The following is a 22728-nucleotide window of genomic DNA, read 5'->3' as shown; positions in this document are numbered from 1 at the left end:
TTTTCTTTTACTCAATGTACATAAATATACAACTTAAGCATTGCAATTCCTGCAAGTGTTTAGAGGGGAGATTGTTTCTGAATAACCTGAGTTTGGTGGACCCATAGTATTACCTGAATCTTGTATCTTTGGTCCAGATCCTCAAAGGTATTTAGGTGCCTATCTCCCAATGGACCTCTGAGAATCTGAGTCTTGTAAATTCCCAGTCCTTGGAGGGATTTATGAATGTTAAACAAACAGGTGTCAGGGTTAGTTTAGGGTCTTAGACACAACAAATCCTGCATCTTAGCAGGGGGATGGACTAGATCAGAGGTTCTCAGCCAGAGGTCCAGGCCCCCTAGGGGGCCACAAGCAGGTTTCAGGGGGTCCACCAAGCAGGGCCAGCATTGGACTTGGCTGGGGCTCAGGGCAGAAAGCTGAAGCCCCACCGCATGGGGCTAAAGTCCGGGGCCCGAGCCCCGCCACCCGGGGCTGAAGCCAAAGCCTGAGCAATGTAGCTTCATGAGGGCCCCCCTGCGGCATGGGGCCCCAGGCAGTTGCCCTGCTTGCTACCCCCTAACCTGTCTTTTATATGCAAAAAATCAGTTATTGTGACACAGGTGAGCCATGGAGCTTTTATAGCATGTTGTGGGGGCCTGAAAAAGAAAAACGTTGAGAACTCCTGAACTAGATGACCCTTGCGGTCCTTCTAGCCCTATAGTTCTTTGATTTCTAGGATATTCTTGAGCACCTTCTATTGACACCTTACCTATTAACAAACTATTTCTGTATGTACAGACCTCTCTCTTTCACTGAGCACTTCCATTAACATGGCTTCTAAACCCCATTTTACTCACCCTGAAAAGAGTAACCAAAACCAGAGGCTACAAATGGAATGGAGCCAGATGATTCCACAAGAGCACCCTTTTCTTCTCTTCTCCTTTGTTTCCATCTTTCACCCAGAGAAGGCTTTGAAAACAAGCTGTGAGTGTGCACGCTTCCAGAGGCCTGTGCTGTTTTGGTAGGCAATTTCTCCAAATGCCTGAGGTTTTTACAGATGGGGGAGCTCTGAATTTTCTAAGTTCTAAGAGTTCTAAGAAGAATTCATTTTGTTCTAGTCATGGGAAATCTTCCGGTAATGACTCAATACGTTGCATATGCCTGCTCAGCAAAGCTGAAAGGAATAAACTTGTGGTTAATTTCCTTCCCATCCCAAATGTGGCATCAGTTTGATGGGACCTTGCTCTGGCCCTTTGCACAGGGGTGAATTCCACCCTGTATACCTCCGACTACTACCATTTGGACAGCTCAGATTCCATCCAGAAAAGGGCAATGAGATGCAGCCAATGCTGCAGATCTAACAAAGGACTGGTCGGGGGGCTGGGGTGGGGGGTCAACACAAGAGAGGTGTTCATTTGCCACCAACAGTGTGACCCGGGGTGTGTGAGGCAGCCCTCACTGGACATGCCAAGTAAGGGCAGGCTGCAAAAAGGAGAGCAGATTCTCCCAAGACTGGTGAGTAACACTGAAGTTAAACTCCCCAACCCATCTGATACCCCATATCGGTTATCAAGAACCAAAAAACAAGAAAGAAATTACACAGCCCCCTTATTGCATTCCAGTTCTCTGGCTCCCAGTCAGCACACAGGTTCAGTACAGTGAGAAGTTATTTAAAAACTCTGCTCACATATACAAAATGTTCTTCTGATCCCAAAGGGCCAGTCACATTACCAGGCCAATATTGGTTTATTGGCCAAAATACCATGCTGCCAGCCAATCCTTTAGTGTCTAAAACTGAAGGTTTATTATAACAAAAAAAGAAAGAACAATAAGGGAGTTGTCAAATGGTAAAGCAGTCACATTCATACACAGACTTCAAAGTCCATATATGAGGTTCTTAGAAGTATTGGTGAGTTTGCTGTCTTGAAAGTCCCTCTGGAACACATCCACAGCTTGGGTGGATCATCCAGTCCTTTGTTCAGAGCTTCAGTTTGTAGCAAAGTTCCTCCAGAGATAAGAAGCAGGAATGAAGACAAAATGGAGATGACACTGTAGCTGCCTTTTATATTCCTTTTGCCATGCAGCTTGTACTTCCTTTGTTCCAAACACAAGCTGTCCAGCCCATGGCAGGGAAAAACCTTAGAGTTCTGCCCATAGGCACGCCCCTGCATGCCTTGCTGAGTCACAAGGTGTAGTTAGTGGCCCTTTCAATGGGTTCATTGTACAGCTGATGTCCCTTGATGGGCCATCAAGCCTGCCTAGTGCTGGTGTCACCCAGAAACACAGCACAAGTTTGGAAATACAGATATACTATACATATCTATAATTCACAATACAAAGGTGATACAAACATATAAACAAGATTATCATACTTGGCAAATAACATTTTCACAGATACCTCACATGGCATATCTGGTCAGATTTCTTGCAGTTTTACAAAATTGGTATTCATAATATCATACAGTGTCTCCCATAGTCCATACAGCGTCACAAGCAGTATTGCCAATGTCAAGCTTTCAAAAACCATAAGCCAGGCCTCCACAAATCATGATATTTGGGGGGTTTGTTATATTTGCCTTCTGGTTCCAAGCCTTTGGGTTACTCTCATAGGCACCGACTCCATGAAAAATTAATGGATGCTTAGCACCCACGGGCAGCCAAGCTCCCACCTCTCCCTCCACTCTGCAGCACTTCTCTCCCCTGCTGGTGGCCCCGCTGATCTCTCCTCCCCGTCCCTCCCAGCACCTCCCATCCGCCATGAACAGATGTTTCGCTGCGTGCAGGTCAGCTCTCGGGGGGGGGGGCCCAGGAAGAGGTGGGGCGGGGAAGGGGGGGCTTGGGGAAGGGGTGAAGTGGGGGGCGGGACGGGAAGAGGCAGGGTGGGGGCTTGGGGGAAGGGGTGGAGGGAGGGCAGGGCCTGGGGAAGAGGGGATGGGTAGAGGGGAAATCGGTGCCTATGGTTACTCTTGTTTCATGTTTTCCAGCTTTTCTCAACAGCCTCAAGGACTAGAAACTTCCTTTTCTTTTATATGAAAGCTGATATTCCCATGGAAACTCATGACTCCAGGAGCTGGAACTTTAAGAAAAACACCAAGTATCATGACTCACGATAAAATTGTGAGTTGGCGACTCTCTTGGGAACATTGATGGAGGTGAGTCAAGGGAAGACAATCCTTTTTCCCCAGTCCTCTTTCTCCCATTTGTCTCTGTAGACTTGTGAGTTCCACATCCCATTCTCGGCAAGCTCTTTATTTTTCATACACTTCCCCTCCAATGTCGCAATTGTGCTGTTCTCTTCCCCTAGATATTTATATGGGAAGGGAAATCCAGCCTCCGCCCCACATCCTTCCCAGATCAACACACAATAGAAAAAAAAGGATGGTATAGTGGTTAGGGCACTGACTAGATGGACACATAGGAGATCTGGGATCAGTTTGCTGCTCTGCCTCAGAGTCCCTGTCTAACCTTGGGCAAGTCACTTAGCCTCCCCGTGCCTGTTTCCCCATCTGTACAATTCCCTACCTCACAGAGTGTTGAGAGGATAAAGACCTTAAAAATCAAGAGGTGCTCAGCTACTACAGTTCTGGGAGCCATACAAGTCCCTAAGACTAATACAGTCAGTGTGGTGTCCCTGCAGCTTTTTACTTTTATCACCTAAACCTTTTGTTTTGCAAAAGAAACTTCTCCTTTAACAGAGATTTCTTTCAGAATTGAGGCCCACTTCAGAAAAATGTGGCCATTTGCACCATGTTAGTCGTCCCATCTCAAAAAAGATATATTGGAATTGGAAAAGGTTCAGAAAACAGCAACAAAAATTATCAGGGCTATGGAGCAGCTTCTATACGAGGAGAAATTAATAAGACTGGAACTTTTCAGCTTGGAAAGGAGACAACAAAGGGGGGATATGATTGAGGTCTATAAAATCATGAGTGGTGTGGGGAAAGTAAATAAGGAAGCATTATTTACTCCTTCTCATAACACAAGAACTAGGGGTCACCAAATGAAAGTAATGGGCAGAAGGTTTAAAGCAAACCAAAGGAAGTATTTCTTCACCCAGCGCACAGTCAACCTGTGGAACTCCTTGCCAGAGGATGTTGTGAAGGCCAAGACTATAACAGGGTTAAAAAAAGAACTAGATAAGTTCATGGAGGATCGGTCCATCAATGGCTATTAGTCAGGATGGGCAGGGATGCAAAACCATCTAATTGTCTCTAGCCTCTGTTTGCCAGAAGCTGGGAATGGGTGACAGGGGATGGGTCACTTGATGAGTCCTGGCCTTAGGAAGGAAGAATCCTATGCACCACTACAGGCTGGGGACCAACTGGCTAAGCAGAAGTTCTGCAGAAAAGGACCTGGGGATTACAGTGGATGAGAAGCTGGATATGAGTCAGCAGTGTGCCCTTGTTGCCAAGAAGGCCAACAGCATATTGGGCTGTATTAGTAGGAGCGTTGCCAGCAGATGGAGGGAAGTGATGGGCTGAGGCACATGACTTACAAGAAGAGGCTGAGGGAACTGGGGTTATTTAGTCTGCAGAAGAGAAGAGTGGGGGGGATTTGATAGCAGCCTTCAACTACCTGAAAGGGGGTTCCAAAGAGGATGGAGCTTGGCTGTTCTCAGTGGTGGCAGATGACAGAACAAAAAGCAATGGTCTCAAGTTGCAGTTGGGGAGGTCTAGGTTGGATATTAGGAAACACTATTTCACTAAGAGAGTGGTGAAGCACTGGAATGGGTTACCTAGGGAGGTGGTGGAATCTCCATCCTTAGAGGTTTTTAAGGCCCAGCTTGACAAAGCCCTGGCTGGGATGATTTAGTTGTTGTTGGTCCTGCCTTGAGCAGGGGGTTTGATTAGATGACCTCCTGAGGTCTCTTCCAACCCTAATATTCTATGATTCTATGTCTACCTGTTCTGTTTATACTCTCTGAAGCACCTGGCATTGGCCACTGTTGGAAGACAGGATACTGGGCTAGATGGACTATTGGTCTGATCCAATATGGCCATTCTTATATTCTTTTGCACCCCTTCCCCAAAAAGGAGAATTCCCAGTCCAAAGACTTATGGATAGCCCCATGCTAGCTCTAGTAAATTACATGTCCGATACATGTCCAGAAAGTCTGGGAATTGTAGATTCTTAACAATTTGTCTTTCTGGCATCCTGCTGGAATGTTGAATTCAACCCCTCTCCACTATAAATCACCATTCTTGAGACCCCAGACTGCAGCCGTCATCTCTTTGGGCACAAAGGATGGATGAGAAAAGTCCTTGGAGCCCAGAAAAGGCCCTCTTTCGTCAGTTTTATGTCATGGTGGAAACATTGCTACAGTCTTTCAGCTAGGGATCTAGAATTCATGCCTGATTCACCTCCTCCCGATTCCTGGGCAATGGATGAGCTGAACATGCATTAAATCTGCAAATCATGTTAGGCCAGGAGATGTTAGGAACCCCAGTGAAGGCAGAGAAATAAGATAAAGGGAGTTAGTGAGGTTAGAAATATGAGCCAATATGAGCAATTAAGTGGAATCTGACCTAGAACAATGCAAGCGGATACATCTGGGGGGATAATTCCCCAAGCTATGGCACCCAACTGGTGAGTGGATTGCCTTGCTCCCCATAATGCTCCTGTATTTTGCAGCAGACTTCACAGGCGCCAACTTTCCAATGTACCGGGGGATGCTCGACCCCTGGCTCTGCCTCAGGCACTGCCCCCACTCCACCCCTTCCTCCAAGGCCCCACCCTGCCCTGCTTCTTCCCTCCCCCGCTCCATCCTCGCCCCCTCTCCATCCTCGCCCCTCCTCTTCCCGCCCCGTTCCGCCTCCTCCCCCAAGCGCACCATGGCCTCACTCCTCCCCCTCCCTCCCAAAGCCTCCTGCATGCCTCAAAACGTCTGATCATGACAGACGGGAGGCCTGGGGAGAGAGGGGAAGGCGCTGATCAGCGGGGCTTGCTGGTGGGTGGCAAACACTGGGAGTCAGGGAGGAACTGAGGGGGGGGCTGCCAGTGGGTGCTCAGCACCCACCATTTTTCCCCTGTGGGTGCTCCAGCCCCAGAGCACCCAGGGAGTCGGCGCCTATGGTAGACTTGAACATTTTAACTGGGTTCCTCTGTGTGTGCGTTTCAAACAGCTCAGCTCTCCAAGGCTGCATGAGATTAGAATCTCTGCCGGGCTTTCAAAAGAGTCAATCTCAGAAACTAGTCTAGCGTCATTGTTTCCATGGGGAAGCAGTAATGCATGACACATAGTACAATGATGAGCCCCCACATGCTCCCATGTCTCTGGCTCTGCTCTCTTTCCAGGGGGGAGTGAGGTACCAAGGCACAGAAAGGGGCAGCTTGGGCAGCTCTCAACCACCTAACCCAGGGGTTCTCAAACTGGGGGTCGGGACTCCTCAGGGGGTCGCAAGGTTATTACATGGGGGGTCGCGAGCTGTCAGCCTCCACCCCCAGCCCCGCTTTGCCTCCAGCATTTATAACGGTGTTAAATACATAAAAAAGTGTTTCTAATTTATAAGGGGTGGGGGTCGCACTCAGAGGCTTGCTGTGTGGAAGGGGTCACCAGGACAAAAGTTTGAGAACCACTGAAACAGAATGGCTTGCTGGGCCTGTGCAGTGTAATGTGGAAATAACACCACTAGGTGGAGCATGTAGTGTTTCTGTAGCCATGTTGGTCCCAGGCTATCAGAGAGACAAGGTGGGGGAGGGAATATCTTTTATCTGACCAACTCCTTGTGGTGAGAGAGACAAGCTTTTGAGCTTACACTGAGCTCTTCTTTAAGTCTGGCGAAGGTACTCAGAGTGTCACAGCTAAATACAAGATGGAATAGATTGTTTAGCATAAGTAGTTAGCACATATTTTAAGAGACCATTCAAGGTGAAGTGGCCCATTACCGCTCCTCCAGTCACAGGAAGGAAGAGGGGGAGGGAACAATGGGTGGGGGCGTTAGTGGGTTGTTAGAATAAGCCATAAATCCAGTGTCTCTATTCAGACCATGTGTCAGGGTTCTGCCCCAACTCTGAACTCTGGGGTACAGATGTGGGGACCCGCATGAAAGACCTCCTAAGATTATATTCTACCAGCTTAGGTTAAAACTTCCCTAAGGCACAAACTCCTTTTCTTGTCCTTGGATGGTATTACTGCCACCACCAAGTGATTTACACAAAAATTCAGGGAAAGGTCACTTGGAATCCCTATTCCCCCAAAATATCCCCCCAAGCCCTTTCACCCCCTTTCCTGGGGAGGCTTGAGAATAATATACCAACTAATTGCCTTAGTAATGTGAGCACAGACCAGAACCTTTGTCTTCAGGGCAATGAAATCAATCAGGTTCTTAAAAGAAGAACTTTATTATAAAGAAAAAAGTAAAAGAATCACACCTGCAAAATCAGGATGGAAGGTAACTTTACAGGGTAATAAAAAGATTTAAAATACAGAGGATTCCCCTTTTGGCTCAGCTTCATAGTTACAAAAACAAGAATAAAACTACCTCTGTAGCACAGGAAAATTCACAAGCTAAAACAAAAGATAACCTAACGCATTTCCTTGCCCTACTTACAATTTCTGTGAGTTTAGATGGATTATTCCAGGTATATTTTCAGGAGATGTTGTACCTGCTTGGCTTCTCCCTCCATCCGGAGAGGGAACAATGAAAGAGAGCAACAAACAAATCTTTCCCCCCCAGATTTGAAAGTATCTTCTTCCCTCATTGGTCCTTCTGGTTAGGTGCCAACTAGGTTACTGGAACAGTTTAACCCCTTACAGGTAAAGCAATCCAGTACAGCTGCCAAGGAGGGATTTTATGCTACTGTATACATAAAGGTGGCTACTCTTCCACCTGTATTTATGACACCATGTTTTTTAGTGTCTAGCAAACTTATGAATGTAAGCTTCCAGGCTCATCTTTTGAAAGTGTGGTGCAGGTTTCCTTCAAGGATGAGGATTGATAGGTCAGATATAGAGGGATCGCTCTGTGAAAAGTGTTCACCCACAGGTGATATGGTGTTTTTGTCTTTTTGTCATTTTCCTGTGCGAGTTCAGCTGAGAGTGTAGTGAATTGATTGTCTGATTTCACCCTCATAAATTGATCTGCTAGTTTCAGAAATTTATACGCCAGGATGAGTCTAATTTAAAAACATTAGCTGTCTAGACAAGTAATTTGAGGCCACATTACATCCCAAATGAGGAGGCCAGAGGGACAAGAAAACTCCACAGGATTCACCTTACAGATTTCCCTGCCAGTTGTCCATTCAAGGGGGAAGTGTTTGGAGGGGCCCTGAATGGGTATGAATAAGGCAGAATTAGCAGGAAGTGGTTGCATAGTATGTCTCCCAACTTTGTCTCCAAAACTCATTAGAGCACTTTCCACAGGAGATATCTACATGTTTCTAGGCAGGAAAAGGATGTTGCTATGGAGAGACAAACTTCTTCGCCTTCCAAGCAGGCATGTTGGGATCTGCACATAGAGGACCCACACACATGTAGATCTCTAGGAGATGATCTAGGCTAGTGTTTCCATGGGCACTGGTCCCTGAGATCTCCCTGACACAGTTTAGGAAGGCGGCAAGCTGGTCCCTGGTATCAAAAAGGTTCAGAAACACTGATCTAGGCCACAGTCTTTCCCTGGGGAGCCCTTAGGGACCATTGTTGTTCAGGAAGGCAGGTGGGGTCCCCTGCATCGTGATGTTGTTATATGGTGAGTGGTCTCTGCCTCCTGGAGCCCACTACCCAGCTGCTGCTGCTTCACTAGCTGGAGTCAGACTAACAAGCCATTTTTACAAAGAAAAATCAATAGCCACATTATTACAGAGACCAAAAAGTCATGCATGATACAGACAAATCACATGGTAGGGAGCCCTCTATTGCATTTTGGCCAAATGATGACTGACTATTGGGAGGAGAGAACTATTGACAAGTATTTGAAGGGTGTTGTGGCACTCTACACCCCAGGGGAATGCCCTGTAACCTCCATATTCATCATTTGTATATAATTGAGATGTTGCACATAAAGCATGCCTTGTAAGGTATCATGGGAAAGGTTATGATCTCCTGAAACCCACTGTTCCATCTAAATATGTATATCATTAATGCATATGAAGTTATGAGAATCATGTTGTATGATTGTCACTAAAATATGCTGTGGGTTTGGGAAACGCCCAGATACTATCTCCTCAAAGACAATAACCAGGGGGATAACCAATGCCTGGGCAGGTGTCAAAGAACCATCAACAGCCATTGTCCAGCAAGGGAGCTACAATGCAATGACTCATTTACACAAAGCCACACCAGGGGAATTGCTCAAATTTGCCTGGTGACTCAGCAATGCTCACTGGACATGCCTGGACTTGTGTTCTCCAAGCACATGGACTAAGGGTATAAAACAGAACACAGTGGGCCCATGCTTCGCCTTTTCTCCTTCCCTCACCTATAGGGTTGCCAACTTTCTATTTGCAGAAAACCGAACACCCTTGCCCTGCCCCTTCCCAAGGCCCTGCCCCCTCCTTCCATTGCTCACTCTCCCCCACACTCACTCACTGGCACATTTTCACTGGGTTGGGGCAGGGGGTTGGGGTGTGGGAGGAGGTGCAGGGTGTGGGCTCCAGATGGTCGAGTTGGGGTTAGGGTGCGGGAGGAGGTGAGGGCTCCAGCTGGGGATGCTGGTTCTTGGGTGGGGCCAGGGATGCGGGCTTTGGGGTGCAGGAGGGGACTATGGACAGGGACAAGGGGTTGGGATGTGGGCTACGGGAGGGAGTTTGGATGTGGAGGGGACTCTGGGCTGGGGCAGGGGGTTCGAGCCTGGAAGGGGGTGCGGCGCTTACCTCATTTGCGTCTCGGGAAGTGGCAACATGTCTCTGTAGCTTCTAGGTTCAGGGAAAAGGCGCCACACAGGGGCCCCGAGTGCCAGCTCCGTAGCTCCTATAGGCTGGGAACTGCAGCCAATGGGAGCTGTGGGGGTAGCGCGGAGCCTTGGGCACCAGTTCTGGAGCTCCCATTGGCTTGGAACCATGGCCAAAGGGAGCTGCGGGGGCAGAGCCGGCGCTCGGGGGCAGTGCGTGGAGCCTCCCTGGCTGTCCCTGCACCTAAAAGCCACAGGGACATGTTGCCACTTCCTGGGAGGCACCTGAGGTGAGTGCCACCTGGAACCCATACCCCAAACCCCCTCCCTGCCTGGGGCTGACCAGACTTTTAACCGCCTGGTCAGCAGTGCTGACTGGAGCCACCAGGGTCCTTTTTGAATGGATGTACTGGTTGAAAAATGGACGCCTGGCAACCCTACTCACCTATGCTGAAGCAACAAGGATGCTCAGAAGACTCAAGACTCCAACAGAGGAGACTGGCCCAGGTTTCAAGGGTGAAACCTGTGTACTATGAATTGCAATATCCAATGGGGTGAGAAAAACTGCTTAATCTAGATGTTGCCCAGTTTAATAGGGTTGAGAGTTTAGACTGTGTGCTTATATTTTCTTTTCTTTTGGTAACTAACTCTAACTTTTTGCCTATCACTTAAAATCTATCTTTTGTAGTCAATAAACTCTGTTAATCTTTACCAGTGACTTTGCCTGAAGTGTTTGGTAAATCTGCTCAGGTTAGCAAAGGCTGGTGTATGTCCACTTTCCATTGATGAAGTGGTGAACCAATTAATAAACTTGCACTGCTCATGTTGAGGCGTGTAAGACAGTGTATTCCTGAAGTACAAGCAGTGGTGAGCTGGAGCCGGTTTGCACTGGTTCGCTAGAACCGGTTGTTAAATGTAGAAGCCCTTTTAGAACCGGTTGTTCCGCGAGGGACAACCGGTTCTAAAAGGGCTTCTAAATTTAACCGGCCAAAAGTGGCACCTTAGGCGCCGACTCCATGGGTGCTCCAGGACTGGAGCACCCAAGGGGAAAATTTGGTGGGTGCAGAGCACCCACGGGCAGCTCCCCGCCCCACCCCAAGCCCCAGCTCGCCTCCACCTCCTCCCCTGAACACACCGCCCCGCTCTGCTTCTCCGCCCCCCCACCCGGCTTCCCGCGAATCAGCTGTTTGCAGGGGAAGCTGGGGCGGGCTGAGAAGCAGGCCGCGGCTTCCTGCTCAGGCCCAGGGAGGCGGAGGTGAGCTGGGGCAGGGGGACACGAGGAGGGCAGCCCGCGCCGCAGCAAGTAACCCGGGGGGGGCAGGGGAACCGCTCCCCGCCCCAGCTCACCTCCGCCACCCTCAGCCTGAGCGTGAAGCCGCCGCCTGCTTCTCAGCCCTCCCAGGCTTCCCGCGCGAACAGCTGATTAGCGGGAAGCCGGGGGAGGGGGCGGAGAAGCAGAGCGGGGCAGCACATTCAGCGGAGGAGGCGGAGCGGAGGTGAGCTGGGGCCGGGCGTGGGGCGGGGAGCTGCCAGTGGGTGCTCTGTACCCACCAAATTTTCCCTGTGGGTGCTCCAGCCCTGGAGCACCCAGGGAGTCGGCACCTAAGGCGCCACATTTGATGTGATCAGTGGGGGAGCGGCTGCTCCCCCACCCAGCTACGCTCCCCCGCCCCTAGGAGCCAGAGGAACCTGCCGGATGCTTCCTGGGAGCTGCCCCCGGTAAGCACCTCCAGGACTCTCCACCTCACCCCCCGGCAGGTGCCTCTGGCTCTTAGGGGTGGGCACCCACTACGGTGGCCCACGAGACCCTCCTGCCTGGTTCTGGGGGCAGTAAGGGGACAGGGGAGGGGAGTAGAGGGGGCAGGGATCCTGGGGAGGGTGTCAAGGAATGTGGGGGGGTGGATGGGACAGGAGTCCCGGGGGGCGGGGGTGGGCAATGACCCCCTCGTGGGGTGAGGAGGGAACCAGTTGTTAAGATTTTGGCAGCTCATCACTGGGTACAGGGCTGGGAGCTGGAGGGATTTGGCTGGTGCCTTTCTCTGGGTGATTCATGAGTGGTTCTGGGAGCATTCATGCAATATAGCTGGGTGTGGGGCTCCACATGCTGTTGTGCTGAGTGATCACAGTGCCTGGAGGGGGTTGCTGCTTGTCACTAGCAAAGCATTGTTAGAGACAGCCCAGGCTGGAGAGCTAAGGGGGCACAGTGGACTCACAGTCCCAGGCTGCACCCCAGGGATCCTGTCACAGGTATAAATATAAAAATCTCACTTGAGCAGACAACTTGTCTTGAATCAATTTACAGCTATAAAAGCATCATCCTCTACTACTTGAACTAAATCCATTAGCTGGCCATTATCGTAGACACTTATCCTTTTATGACAGGTTTCAGAGTAGCAGCCCTGTTAGTCTGTATTTGCAAAAAGAAAAGGAGTCCTTGTGGCACCTTAGAGACTAACCCATTTATTTGAGCATAAGCTTTTGTGTTAGTCTCTAAGGTGCCACAAGGACTCCTTTTCTTTATCCTTTTATGTGGACCAACCACGACAACCCCTCCCTCCCCCACACGTATAGCATGGGTTATATAAATGCCTAGGAGGGAGAGAAATTATTCAGAGTGCCGGGTCAGGTGGTATGGATTGGGGGCAATCACATGAAATTGAACAAGGGAAAATGTGAGCTGGAAGTCAGGAAACATTTCCCAGTGGTAAGATCTATTAACCTGTGGAATCATCTTGCAAATGAAAAGGTTGAAATCTCCATCACTTGAATCCTTTATAAAACAGAACTAGGCAAAATACTGGACTCTGTACTGTAGGAAAGTACATGTTCTAACAGAGCTTTCCAGCTTGATTGATGCTATGAAAGAGCTGTCAGTCTGTCCAATGCGTCTACAAGTTTAGGATAAAACTCCTAGCCCCATTGAAGTCAAAGGGAGTTTTGGCACTGACTTCACTGGGGCCAGGATTTCACTCTTGAGGTCCAATGATCCAACTCCCAGGGAAATCAGTGGAAGTTTTCCTATTGACTTCAACAGAAGCAGCATTAGGTTCCCGCTAACTAATGATTTTACCTTAAGACAGAGCCTGGGAAGCCATACATGGGGAACGGATTATAACGACCATACAGCTGTTCTCCGACACAGCAGCACAGGCAGAGCAGATGCCATTTTCTCCATGATCATGCAGCCTATACTCCATGTGGTCCGGAAACCTGCATTTTCCTAGCTGTGCTGATATTGACTGACACCTCCACCCATCCCTGGGTTGTTGGAGTGTAACTGACCATAGGAACAGATTCCTTTTTCAAACTGTCCAAAATTAACTCTTGCCTTTTTTCAGGCTCCTTCCCCACCCCTTGCCACACCTGCATCCTGTGCATGAGCAATGAACAGAACCAGACTCTGACACAGGCAAACATGAGTGACAGACAGCTGGGGCCTGTCCCCATCAGTCCTGTTCCAACTCAGCAACTCATGGAATCAGACTCATTGCCTAATCCAGGGGTGGGACCCAACAAGAGGAAATTCACAGCCCAGTTTATCACCACCCTTCCCTTCTTATGCTTGGAGACCCCACAAATCAGAAGACCCCTCCTGTCACTGAGATCACAGGGGACATGACACTGGGTATAGTCAGTGCTGAGTGACATAAGTAGGATGCAAAAGTAACAGCAGGAGGTGACTGTAACCAGTGATGCTTCTTGGCTTGAGCAGGTACAATACTGATTTGCACTAGTTGCTTTAAAGCTCTCTCACAGGTTCTTAGGATACGTAGGAGAGGGCCTCATAAAGGGAGTCATCATTGGCTAAAGAACAAATGCATCCAGTAAAGCCATACTGTTCTCTGCAAAAACAACTTCCAAACAACTATAAAGAGGAATGGCATCTTGATGAAGCGAAAAATAGGATAGGAATGAATAAAACAGAAACCATCCTTGGCCAAGAGAATTGTTTTTGTTAACAAATCTAAAGCAGAGCACATTTCTCTCCCAACAGGACTGCAAGTGGTTTCCTTTGCAAATTCCTGATCACTTCGGATTACATCTACTTGGGCTGTCTTGTAAATAACATTTCTCCAGGAGTCCCGGTACAATTTATAAAAACAACGAGGAGCCCAATGGCACCTTAAAGACTAACAGATTTATTTGGGCATAAGCTTTCATGGGTAAAAACCCCCACTTCTTCAGATGCATGGAGTGAAAATTATGAAGAAGTGGGTTTTTTTAGCCACGAAAGCTAATGCCCAAATAAATCTGTTAGTCTTTAAGGTGCCACCGGACTCCTCATTCTTTTTAGGGATACAGACTAACATGGCTATCCCTCTGATACTTTATGGCTCTGAAGTTTCTCAATCCACTCCTAGACTTCACAGAGCATAACCTGATATGCTTTAGTCACACTTACCATAATTGGGCTCAATACAGGAATAACTGGATGAAATTCTAGGGTCTACGATGCAGGAGGTCAGAGCAGATGATTTAATGGTCCCTTCTGGCCTTAAAATCTGTGAAACTAAACACTGACTAAATGAAAACTATTACCATTAATATTACCCAGTGTTGTTTTGTTATTCACCAACAACTTAATTACCCAGGAATTGCTATCTCCTGGTTCACTGATTTTGTCTTTACCCAGACCCTATTGGGATTTTGTCTATTCCAGTTCACAGGCATGGGCAGTATTTTTTCAAGACCTTAATCTAAAACCTTTAGCCACATGTTCTTTGCAAAATATAAAGAATAGCTGAAATCAAGTTATTTCTATCCTAACCTTTGGCACTGGGAAGATTTCTCTGAAATGCATGTCAGATTCTGTTTGCATCTTGAATAGCCTAGGGGCTTATTTCAGAAATGCCTCTTGTCCCTGTGCCTAAATCAGATATCTTCTTTCAAAAACGACTCGACTTTAGTAGGAAAACAGACAATAAAATCCAGTGTTTACTCAGGATGTTTCATTGTAAAAGGCTTTTCAAGCTGAGGTGAAATAGGGGAATTCAGTTGCCTTTGTTTGCTGAAGCATGGTACAGTGGGTAGAGCAGGAGACTGGGAATCAGATATGGGTTTTATTCTTGGTTTTACCAGAGGGTTCCTGTGTGAACTTGGGCAGGTTACTTAACCCCACTCTGCCTTCATTTTCCCATCTGTAAAACGTGGAGAAGGAAGTGGCCCCTTGATTTCTGAGGAAGGTGGATTGGTGAAGGCATTTTCTCCGGTGCTCTGCATTGACAGCCAGTCAACTCCCAGGTGCTACTCAACCTTCATCTACAAAGCCCTGGGGACCTAGAGCTCAGCTATCTTAAGATCACTTCTGTCATCATGTCACCTGACTCAAGTTAATTGTCCCGTGGGCAAGATCCAAGTTCCTGGTGACTGGCCCTGCCCTTTGCAATTTGTTCCTGTCTGAAATACATCTAAGCCTAAGCCTGGTCACACTGAGAAATGCTGTGGGATCCTCTCCTTTGCCCAGGTTTTTCACTAACTGATGGCTCCATCCTTAGCGGTTAGTCCACCAGCAAGGTTTTCCTCATCGCTGCCATCTCAGATCACGACGTAGAGGATTTGGGGATATGTGGAAAATGATATTGCCTTTTATCTATGCTAGAGGCTCCCAGATTGTGAGCCAAGGCCTGTAGCAAGCACTGCAGCTTGGACTAAGCGGCATACAAGTGTGCCTGAGGGACAGCTGTGAGGGTCTGCCAGCTCGCTGTTCGGAAGGGGGCTAGGCTGCTCCAAAATTCAAGCCCTTCCTACGTTGGCAGGGAAATGACGGTAGATGGCACTATTAGCTCTCCTGCTCCCTGATCCCCACCTCCTTTCACTAGGATGAGAACAGGAGGCCAGCAGTGGCAACTGCCATGTTTGCAGCCACCTGGGCCACACTAACTTGAGTGCCTCCACTGACTCTCCTGGTCTTAGAGCAGTGGGTGACCTCTGGGGTTCTCAGGTTGATGGCCCCTGCTGGCTACCTCCTCCTACATGCTTGACCCACCCATCCTTGTTGCTTCCTTCACGTTTCCTCTCAGTTGACCCATTTCTTTATGGTTCTCTCCATTCTGTCTGAGTGGTGGCCTGGGCCATTGGCGTCTCTTGGACAAAGTCACCTCCAGAGGGGTCCTGCAGACAGAAATCCCTAGGAACAGCCAAGCTCAGAAAGGAGTGTAGGTTGAAGTTTGTTCATTACTTGGTTAAAAGGAAATGCTAGGAAGAAGGTAATCTGAACTATAGTCTGTGAGTGTGCTGTCTGGAGCAGAGGGGGAACACCAGTTGCTTACAGTAAAGTAGAGAGATGATGCACCCAGTCTGATTAATTCTATAGAAATGCCATGCACATGCTGGCAAAATGAAGTAGCCATGAAGAAAAATCAATATGCCCCTCTCTTCTGACCTCCCTCTGTCCCACTCCTCCTTATAATAGCAACGACAGTTGTGGTGCATGACATCTCCAGAGGATTAATTACTGGTTGCACCTCAGCCCTGGGCTCTTCCCAGGCATTAACCTCAGGGAATACCCTTTGTTCTGACTGTTGCTGCTTCAAGTGGCACAATGAACTTGAAATCTAGTCAAAAATGAGTTAAGAAGTGTCCTGACTCCCCCGCCAATCATTGTGGCATTACGGACATATTTTCCAGCTATTTAAAATGCTTTCCTCTCCTCTGTTGTTGTGGGAAGGACTCATCCAAATATCAGCGGAAACTAAGGCTATGTCTACACTACGGACCTTACAGCAGCACGGTTGTCCTGCTGCAGCTTCACCGCTGCGAGGTCTCCTGTGTAGCCACTCTGTGCCGATGGGAGGGAGTAGCTATGTTGGTGGAAAAGCATCTCCCACTGACATAGCGCTGTCCAAACCGGCGCTTTTATCGGTGAAACTTATGTTGCTCAGGGGTGTGTTTTTTCACTGACAAAGCTGAGTGTGTGCCTCTAACTAGTACCTTACAAGTGTTTCAGTAATGCAGTTTAAAAGAATCAATAGGTCAAAACGCATGGGTGAGAGGGACTATATTTTAAGATGTATTTACACAACCATTTGCATGTACAGACCCAGAAATTCCTTGTGATGTAGTGTGATATAAAGATTTTATTAGCTTGTGTTTAGGAGGGGCACATTGCATACAAAGTCATGAAAGTTATGAAAGTCATCCCAAGAAAGTGCCAGTTGAACCTTTATTCCATGCCACAGCATCATACATATTGTCCCTGTCATGTATGCCACAGAAAGAACTATCTGAGAGTTTCAAAGATGTTATTGAGATTCTTTTATCCCTTTGCCTGAAAAACCAGGTTCCTTAGTTACCCTGAGTCCAACTGTAGGGGGTTCAGAGAGAGGAATAAAAACCCTCTAAAAATGATTTTTACAGGTAATAGTGAGATGTGAAAGGTCAATATCTTTTAGCCCCACAAGGTTAAAGGCTAGTAGTACTGTGGCCCCCATTGGGAAGCAGTGCATCTCTCCTCCACAGTGGGAGGATAAAGCTCTTTCTTCTCCTCTTTCTGCAGGGCTGTATAGCATTAGACTTTAAAGTTGTGACACTTTAATGTCTCGAAAACATGGCCACTGTCCATGGTTGACTCTTGCTCAGCCAGGACCTCAGGCAGGTGTAATTCAGGGAGATAGGGAACATTTCCCTGGCAGGTTGATTTTAAAACATGTTGGCTGTTTGAAGCTGCCCAAGGGAGTGGACTGTTAGAATAAGTCCTGGGGGAGAGGGGTTAGTAGGCAGAATGTGGGTGAAACCATCAAAAATCCATGATGAATTCATTTGTCACATGGCTCTAAACTGTAACGCCTGGGTATCACTGCTTTTCATGTGATGTGTGTGTGTACAGAGCTAGGATGGGTGAAATAATGCTCAACTATTCATCTGATCACAGTGTGCTTTGTAAACAATACTTTACGTACAACAGTTCAGTGAGGTAGTAGAAAATGCCTTGCCCCATTTTCCTGACAGGAAATTTAGGGCACCAAGAGGTTAAGTAACTTGCCCAAGGTCGCAGGATAAGTCAGTGACAGAGCTGGGAACAGACTCCAGGGGCCCTGCAGGGTACAATGCCAACTGACTTCCAGGAAGAAGAGGCCTAACTCCCAGTCTGTCCCCCCACTTTGGCCCACCCACACACTGCCTACTATCCAATAGTAGTAATAAAATAATACCACCATACAGTGCTATGCCAGCTTACTTAATGAGACAAAATATAGGACCACATGATTCATGGTTATGGGGAGCAGCTCTCTCTCTCCCTCCCTCCATGCAGCAGTGCTGAATACTCTCAGTTTGCAAATTGCTTTAACAGTCTCTTCCTTGGAAACCCCAAGGCATCCAAAGAATCATAAAGCCTAGTTCAGTACTAAATTACATTCAGTTAAAAGCAGGCTCCAGGAAGCTGTCTGTCATTCCGCAACAGGGGAGAAAACCTCCATTCCCAAGGGCCAAAGCATGAAAAATAAATATTCCAAATCAAGACTCTAGCGCAAAGGAGGCACATGTGAAATTGATTCATCCACATTGGAGGAGTATGCAGTAAGGCTGAAAGGAGGACTTGTGGCACCTTAGAGACTAACAAATTTATTTGAGCATAAGCTTTCGTGAGCTACAGCTCACTTCATCAGATGCATGCAGTGGAAAATACAGTGGGGAGATTTTATATACACAGAGAACATGAAACAATGGGTGTTACCATACACACTGTAATGAGAGTGCTCAGGTAAGGTGAGCTATTACCAGCGGGAGAGAAAAAAAAAACCAAAACCTTTTGTAGTGATAATCAAGGTGGGCCATTTCCAGCAGTTGACAAGAATGTGTGAGAAACAGTGTGTGTGTTGGGGGGGGGGGGAATAAACATGGGGAAATAGTTTTACTTTGAGTAATGACCCATCCACTCCCAGTCTTTATTCAAGCCTAATGTAATGGTGTCCAGTTTGCAAATTAATTCCAATTCAGCAGTCTCTCGTTGGAGTCTGTTTCTGAAGTTTTTTTGTTGAACAATTGTGACTTTTAGGTCTGTAATTGAGTGACCAGAGAGATTGAAGTGTTCTCTGACTAACCCGGCCAATTGGAGTGCGGAGCTGGTGTTCGGGTTGGGGGCAGTGTGCAGAACCCCGTGGCCCGCCTGCCTGGGAGCCGGACCTGTTGGCTGCTTCCAGGGCACAGCATGGTGCCAGGACAGTTAGAGACTGGCCTGCCTTAGACCCGCAGCACTGTTGACTGGACTTTTAACAGCCTGGTTGGCAGTGTTGACCAGAGCTGCCAGGGTTACTTTTCGACCGGATGTTCCAGTCGAAAAATGGACACTTGGTCACCCTAGCCATAGGTCCTATACTGCCAACTTCAAGAAGTTTTTCCCCTTCTCTTTGAGGCAAGAAGGGAGATGTAGCTCTGTATTCCTGGCTTCTACTGATGAAGGAAGCTTATTCTGCAAAAGCCAAAAATCATTCTTTGGAGCACCTTTCAGGTATGTGTGACACAGGAATTACTCAGAAGAAAGACAACTGACAGATATGCACACCTTCCTCTGAAGCATCTGGTACTGGCCACTGTCAGATACAGGATACTGAATATATGGACCATGGATCTGATCCATTATGGCAATTCCTATGTTCCTTAAGTATTTCCTCAGCACTAATGGATACCTGTACTTTGTACCAGTAGACTGTGGCCTTGACCTTAGCCTGCCTTAGCTCCGGGCCACCGCTGCACCGCTGCCCTGACTTTTAGTAGCCCAGTCAGTGGTGCCGACCAGAGCTGCCAGTGTCCCTTTATGACCGGGTGTTCCGATCAAAAAACATACAGGACAGTGCCTGCTTCCTTGCTCATGCAGCCCGGCCTCCTCCTGTTGTTCCCTGTCCCATTCCCTCATTAGGATCCAGAGTTGACACCCAGCTGAGCTGATAATGGCCACGCTTCTCTGGCCCTGGGCTCACACTGCTTACAGGCTCTGGCAGGCGTCCGTCTGCCGATGCTGCCTGTGGAGCTGTGGCCACTGTTCCCTAGGGAGGCTATGGTTCTGAAGACCCTAAATCTGTCACAGGACCAGCCACATAGTCACAGCGCCAGGTTCTCCCTGAGCTGGAGCCTCCCTGGGCACCTTGGAGCAGGGCATAGTTACCCACCCCTGGCCAAACCCTACACCTAAACAAAATCCAGCTGCATGAATCGGTCAAAATCTACAAACCTGCCCATCACTAGAATCTTCTTTGTCAACAGGTATGGGCAGGCCTACATTATAGAGTTTATAGAGGCACTGATGCGGCTGCACTGCTGTAGGTTCTCTGATGTAGTCACTTGCCTTCCGGAGAGAGCTCTCCTGTCAGCCCCTGCGAGCAGCAGTAGCTATGTCAGGGGGAGAAGCTCTCCCGCACTCTGCCACTTATGTCAGTGTAATGTATGTCACTCAAGGGGGTGATTTATTCACACCCCTGAGCAATATAAGTTATGCAGACATAAGCTGTAGTGTAGACACAGCAGATTCTAGAGCAGGGGTGGCCAAACTCTCTGACCCTCCGAGCTGCATACAACAATCATCAGAAGTTTGAGAGCTGGGGCATACCTGCTGGGGCTTGGGGCTTGAGCCCCATGGGAGGCACCTGCTGAGGCTCAGGGCTTCAGCCCCGCTCCTGTTGAAGCCCCAAGTCCTGGCAGGCACGCTCCCCAGGGTTGAAGCCCCGAGATTCGCCTCCCTGCTGGGCAGAAGGTCCTACCCCACCACCTCTCTGCCAGACAGAAGTCCCAAGCTCCCCTCCAATCTGGTAGGTGGAAAATGGGGGTGTGTGAGGGGCTCTGCGAGCCACACTTTGACTGTAAAAGAGCAGCAGGTGGCTTGTAAAGCACTGTTTGGCCACTCCTGCTCTAAAGTCTATGCCACCTTCATCCACAGACTAACCATGCTGCTGTATATTTGCAGGTAAAGTAGTAGATGCCTATTGGAAAGCCTTCTGTCCTTGCTCCCCATTGGGCCCTAACAGAGCTGCCTGTGGGTGCAGTTCCTATATACAGAACTGCAGACTCAGGGAGCAGCCTATAAACCCAAGCTTCTTTTTGTTCTGCCAGCAAATAGCTTTGGGTGGTACCAATGTATAGCTCCTTTCTCAGGAACGTCTGGCCAATGTGGGAATGAAAGGAGGACTGGAGTTAACTAAAACTAGACGGAGAGGTGGGGAAGGAGAAGTGGCAGCAGGAAACACATGAAATACCAATAGCATAAATGCACAGAGGATGGGATGGCAGCGAAGGGAGGAAGTGGCCTGAATAAGGTAGCAGTCACTGTATCAGGATGTGACCCTGGACACACATTTTAATGGGTGGTGGCTCCAATGGGAAAAGGTGACAGGTTTGATACAGGACTGTACAGTGGAGGTGAAAAAGCAAACTCAAAGAGCTCAGCAGTCTGCAGATTTACAAAGGGCAGTAAACACAAAAGGAAGGGAAGTGGCAGTTGCATAATCTATTGACAGAGGATAAGCCCAGGTCATTAAGCTAAAATTAAGGGTTTGTTTCATTTGAGGCAGTGGGGGTACATACAGCAACAGTGATTTGTGGGTAATAGATAAGAGAGAGAAAGTTCAAAACTGATGGTGAAAAATAAAGCAGGGTAGGCAGCGATGCGACAGCAGGAGAAAGTCTGACCCCAGCACAAATCGGTCTGAATTAGTGAACCATCACTAGGGTAAGTGTGCAAAATGCTATTGGCTTGCACAGCCTACTAGAGAGACAAGGTAGGGGAGGAAATATCTTTTACTGGACCAACTTCTGTTAGTGAGAGAGACGGGCCACGGGGAGCCTTTCATACGCACTCCCTCTGCTGGAGGGGCAGATTTCAGCTAATGCGCGCAGATAGCTTGTATCCTGTTTGCGTGCACAGCACGCCACAGCAGCCCCTCCACCCTCGGCATTGGGAGATTCCCCCCCACCCCGCGCCTCCCAGCACCCTGTCCCGCGATCCCCCGGCGCCCTCTCCCGTGATCCCCCTCCGGCTCCCAGTGCCCTGTCTCCGATCGCCCCTCGCCCGCCTCCCAGCGCCCTGTCCCGCAATCCCCCATCCCCGCCTCCCAGCGCCCTGTCCCGCGATCCCCCCCTCGCCCGCCTCCCAGCGCCCTGTCCCGCAATCCCCCATCCCCGCCTCCCAGCGCCCTGTCCCGCGATCCCCCCCCGCCCGCCTCCCAGCGCCCTGTCCCGCAATCCCCCATCCCCGCCTCCCAGCGCCCTGTCCCGCGATCCCACCCTCGCCCGCCTCCCAGCGCCCTGTCCCGCGATCCCGCCCTCGCCCGCCTCCCAGCGCCCTGTCCCCGATCCCCCCTCGCCCGCCTCCCAGCGCCCTGTCCCCGATCCCCCCTCGCCCGCCTCCCAGCGCCCTGTCCCGCGATCCCCCCCTCGCCCACCTCCCAGCGCCCTGTCCCGCAATCCCCCATCCCCGCCTCCCAGCGCCCTGTCCCGCGATCCCCCCCTCGCCCGCCTCCCAGCGCCCTGTCCCGCAATCCCCCATCCCCGCCTCCCACCGCCCTGTCCCGCGATCCCCCCTCCCCGCCTCCCAGCGCCCTGTCCCGCGATCCCCCCCTCGCCCACCTCCCAGCGCCCTGTCCCGCAATCCCCCATCCCCGCCTCCCAGCGCCCTGTCCCGCGATCCCCCCCTCGCCCGCCTCCCAGCGCCCTGTCCCGCAATCCCCCATCCCCGCCTCCCAGCGCCCTGTCCCGCGATCCCCCCCTCGCCCGCCTCCCACCGCCCTGTCCCGCGATCCCCCCTCCCCGCCTCCCAGCGCCCTGTCCCCGATCCCCCCTCGCCCGCCTCCCAGCGCCCTGTCCCGCAATCCCCCATCCCCGCCTCCCAGCGCCCTGTCCCGCGATCCCCCCTCCCCGCCTCCCAGCGCCCTGTCCCGCGATCCCCCCTCCCCGCCTCCCAGCGCCCTGTCCCGCGATCCCCACCCTGCAGGCG

This window comes from Eretmochelys imbricata, chromosome 8, assembly GCF_965152235.1.
Source record: "Eretmochelys imbricata isolate rEreImb1 chromosome 8, rEreImb1.hap1, whole genome shotgun sequence".
NCBI classification, from domain to species: Eukaryota; Metazoa; Chordata; order Testudines; family Cheloniidae; genus Eretmochelys; species Eretmochelys imbricata.
The sequence above is the reverse complement of the archived record's forward strand: the minus strand, read 5'-3'. Positions refer to the sequence as shown.